This window comes from Pinus tabuliformis, chromosome X (genome assembly GCF_031772625.1).
Source record: "Pinus tabuliformis cultivar Carrire ecotype Pingquan chromosome X, CPIR1, whole genome shotgun sequence".
Taxonomy (NCBI): domain Eukaryota; kingdom Viridiplantae; phylum Streptophyta; class Pinopsida; order Pinales; family Pinaceae; genus Pinus; species Pinus tabuliformis.
In genome coordinates this window covers 749,661,372-749,666,299 of record NC_142308.1, presented here as the reverse complement: position 1 = coordinate 749,666,299, position 4,928 = coordinate 749,661,372, and the positions used below count along the sequence as shown (strand labels likewise).

At 36.9% G+C, this 4,928-nt stretch overlaps 1 pseudogene; it reads right to left on the bottom strand.

The window, feature by feature from the left end:
* Positions 1 to 660: 660 nt before the first annotated feature.
* LOC149142060 (uncharacterized) lies at positions 661 to 3,945 on the bottom strand (annotated as a pseudogene).
* Positions 3,946 to 4,928: the final 983 nt, after the last annotated feature.

Genomic DNA, 4,928 nt, shown 5'->3' with positions numbered 1-4,928 from the left:
TTCCGCCGTTGGTTTAATATGTTTTTTTTTCATGGAAAAATGTATTTTTTTCCCGCCGGTTGGAAGACAGAGAGGGAGGATCTGGCTATGTGCTAAGAAAGGCTAGGCCTCCTAGCGATGAGACTCTTGGCAATAAATGAAACGATGAGGGCCACACGAAACATGTCTTTCTTCCCTGCATGAGGGCCGCATAGCTCGCATAGCCTTGTGCTTCCTACCAGAAGTTTATATAGGCATACAATCTGGCGTAAATATGCACAGATTTTCATCCGGAGGTACCTTTGATTTGGGATATAAGAAGAATAGAAATTCGCATGCTATGTACACATTAAGCCATGTCCAAGAGGGTGTTAAAACAGGTTATTGCTAAGTCTCACAATGTTTTCTACACAGATTAACCGTCAAGGGTAACCAGCTCCACACAAGAACAGGTAATTCTTTGTTTTCTATTAACATAAGAGCGATTCTATACGGGTATTCATCTGCTATGCTTACTTAATTAAGTTTTTTGGCAAAGAGAGTTTGTTAAATCCCAACTGTTTGATCAAATCTATAATATGTAATTTGAAATCCAGTACCTCATATTGTATTTCCAGAACACTACTGTTTGTTTATGAAACTCAGTCATGTATCTTAGGGCTTTTGGATATCCCTTCTTTTTCAATGAAATTCTTTCCTACTTTCAACTCTGTTATTATTTTCTGGTCCATCCTCTATTTCAGAATCTACATCAACTGTGCTTTCTGTTTTAGAATCTGCAATAGTTAGCGATGTGTCCACATTGTGGTCAAATTCTTCCTTTGTATGGACAGCTTGATTTAGGTCAAATGGTTTTGCTCTGCCTTCCAAATCATCATTTTCTTGCTTGTTCTCTTGCAGTGAATCCTCCTTAAATGCTGCCATACTCATATCTAAACCCGGATAATGACAATTTTGAAATGTTTTCCTCCTTTCAACAATATTATTCATTTCTGAGACATCCTCTATTTCAGAATTTACAACAATTGCACTCTCTGTTTCAGAATCTGCAATGGTTAACAATAACACGTTCCCTCTGAGAAAGACATCCCTGAAATGTGACGTGTGCGATCCTGAGCCATTGATTTTGTGTTAGACGTTTGGGGTGTTTTCCGCCGTTGGTTTAATATGTTTTTTCTTTCATGGAAAAATGTCTTTTTTTTCCCATCCGCTGGAAGTCAGAGAGGGAGGATCTAGCTATGGGCTATGAAAGGCTAGGCCTCCTGGCAATGAGATTCTTGGCAATGACTGAAACGACGAGGGCCGCACGAAACATGTCTTTCTTCCCTGCATGAGGGCTGCGTAGCCTTGTGCTTCCTACCAAAAGTTTATATAGGCATACAATCTGGCATAAATACACACAGATTTTCATCCGGAGGTACCTTTGATTTGGGATATAAGCAGAATATAAATTTGCATGCTATGTACACGTTAAGCCATGTCCAAGAGTGTGTTAAAACAGGTTATTGTAAGTCTCACAATGTTTTCTACACAGATTAACCGTTAAGGGTAACCAGCTCCACACAAGAACAGGTAATTCTTTGTTTTCTGTTAACGTAAGAGCAATTCTATACGGGTATTCATCTGCTGTGATTAGTTAATTAAGTTTTTTGGCAAAGAGAGTCTGTTAAATCCCAACTGTTTGATTAGATCTATAATATGTAATTTGAAATCCAGTACCTCATATTGTATTTCCAGAACACTACTGTTTTCTTATGAAACTCAGTCAAGTATCTTAGGGCTTTGGATATCCCTTCTTTTTCAATGAAATTCTTTCCTACTTTCAACTTTGTTATAATTTTCTGGTCCATCCTCTATTTCAGAATCTACGGCAACTGTGCTTTCTATTTCAGAATCTGCAGTAGTTAGTGATGTGTCCACATTGTGATCAAATTCTTCCTTCGTATGGACAACTTGATTTAGGTCAAATGGTTTTTCTCTGCCTTCCAAAGCATCATCTTATTGCCTGTTCTCTTACAGTGAATCCTCCTTAAATGCTACCATACTCATATCTAAACCTGGAGAATGACAATTTTGAAATGTTTTCCTCCTTTCAACAATATTATTCATTTATAAGACATCCTCTATTTCAGAATCTACAACAACTGCACTCTCTGTTTCAGAATCTGCAATGGTCAACAATTTGTCCTCCTTATCGTAATCAGATTCTTCCTCCATGTGAAAAACTTCATTAAGGTCAGATGGTTTCACTTTTCCTCCCAAACCATCATAACAATCACCATTATCATCCTGCATTGTTCCTAAGCTTATAAAATTATCTATAATGCAACACATACATACTGAAAATGAAACATTTACATTCATGAAAATCTTCTGGCTCAAGCAACCAAAAGCAGATATAACAACTAAAGGAAATATAATTATCAACGGCAATACCTGATGAGAAGCGGCTGTTTTATGTTTTTTCTTTGTCTCCGAGGCCAAAATCACATGGTCCTCTTCCTCCATTGCTTCCCAAATCTTCCTGGAAAAAACCCATTTCTCCTTCTCTTTTGGCACCTCACATTCTCTTTTCCTACTCTGATGGTTTAGGGTCGTTGAAGGGTCTTTTACACTCTTCTGTGGAGATGGCCCTTTAGCTCCAATTATTTCATCAAGGGAATCTTCTCTTGGAGGAGGCTCTGCTCTGCGCCGCAGGATCCAATCCCTTAGGTCCAGCTCCAGAGGCTCTAATTAAAGGCAACCCATTACAATCAATGAGCACTAATTGGTATGGGATTAACCTTTCCAGTTCGTAAGGAGCATTGATGATTCAAGAGAGAATCCAAAGTTAAAATTTCATGGAACCCTTCCCATTTTAAAGCGCGTTAGTCTACTCTGTTAATTCAAAGATGGGGTTCATAGCTACCCGTAGATTAAACACAAAAAAATGTTTAAATATAATTTTTATTTTTAAAAGGAATGAGCATTGAGAACCATATGAAATTGGACTTTAGTAATAAAAATAAAAGCAGTAAGTTCTTACCAGAGGGTAAGGATAGACTTGGGGTATCAGAAACCTAGCCATTCAAAAACAGGTGCAGTGGGTTAGAGAGATCTGTATTAAAGTGGAAAAGAGAAAAGAAAAGACCAGAGGAAGGGGTTAATATAAAAATACAGACCCTAGTCTCCATCTCATTCGAGATGCCAAGAGCAAAACCCTGAGAGTCCCATGGTAATCCCAAATAAATGTCTGAAGAATCGGATAAGAGTCCCAGTCTCCCAATTAAGCTTGATCCATTTGGATATAGTATCAGTGGATCACCAAATTGTTGCAGGAGCAAACAAAGAGATCCATTGTTTTGTTAAGTACAAATATTATACATTATTGCATGACTTTAATACTAGCGACCACTTTAGTGTTCAAGTCATATTAATGTTGGTAAATGTGACTGACATGTAACATCAAAAGCATAGGTTAGTGCAGCGTAGTTAAACAACCATAACTTCCTAAGGGTGTCTTATGTGAGAGAGTATGATTTTTCTGTCTTGTATAATTTCTGTAATATCATCCATAAAAATAATGTTATATGTTCTGTCCATTATCATATTGACTCTTATTTATGTGTTTGCATTCCAAAGTTAACATAAGAGCATGTTAAATGAGGATCCAAACATAGTTTTGTGCATGTATGTAGCTGAGTTCAAGACAATGAGATTTTTTAATAGGCATCAAGTTAGGTCAGAATGAAGCAATTGTTGAGATCATAAATGAATAATGAAGAAGAGATGCCGGGAGGTTATATGAGTTTGTGCCTAAAAAGGATCCCTTTTTTATTCACGAAAAAAACATTATAATATGTTATAGGAGAAATCAAAATATACATTTTCATTTTTTTTTATTGACACTTTCAGAACTGTAGTCTCTGTGACCTTCTGTCCAGAAGACCCAAAAGGGCTTTTTTATAACCTAATTTTTGCAGTCATCTGTAGGCATTTTTTGCCTCAGATTTTCTGGAAAGCACCAAATTTACATTCAAATTTGCCTGAAATTAGGCCATTACATAAAGTTATAAACAATTCACAATATTAACTTCTAGAGAAGGATATCAGATTTTTTTTGTTGTTGTGAAAATCAGTGTAGGGAAGGAACTGATGCTGGAAGGAAAAATTCATCGGTAACTTTGTAGACATTGCCCTTCCTGCAGTGATAATACTTCTTTAGGTAATCTGTTTTCTTGTTTATTGAATTCTCTATAGATGTGAGAGAAAAAGATTTCAGAAAACTTCACTATGACCTTAGAAACCCTATCCCCGTTCATGGTTGTGCTCAGCACCATATTTTCTGTCCAATCCATAACGAATTTAGAATCTTCCATTACTTGGAGCCTGGCATTATCTTTTTGAACTGCATGTTGCAGCAATAATCTTAAGTCACGAAATTTTGCTCTACTATTTGTCCCCTGGCCTATAGCATACTTGAAAGAGATGAATGGTATTCACTGAAATATAAAATGCTGCCAGAACCACATTTAGCTGGAATTCATTGGCAAGCACTGTCAAATAAACCTCAAGTCTTGTCTTTCTCTATCTCTGCGGTTTTTAAAATTCTTTGAGCTTTGACATTTTCAGGCTTCATTTGTCCTTGTACCTGGTGATAAGGATTGTCCTTTCTACCCATAACCCCTTGCAGACAAATCATGGCAAAGCCCTATGGGAAACAATTCATTTATCCTTGTACCTGGTGAGTCATCACACCTCATATCCACATGGATATGTTGAATTTAGGGTCTTCTTAGGGAACACTAATTTCCTCACAGACAGCAAAGTGATAGCCTATTGCCTCAAAAACAGGTGCATTTGCTCCCATTAGTTAACCAACAACTTTGATTGAATTAACCCCTTGTGATCTTTGATGATACAAATGTAAATCTAAATAGTTTTCAACCTATGAAAAGATCAATTCATGC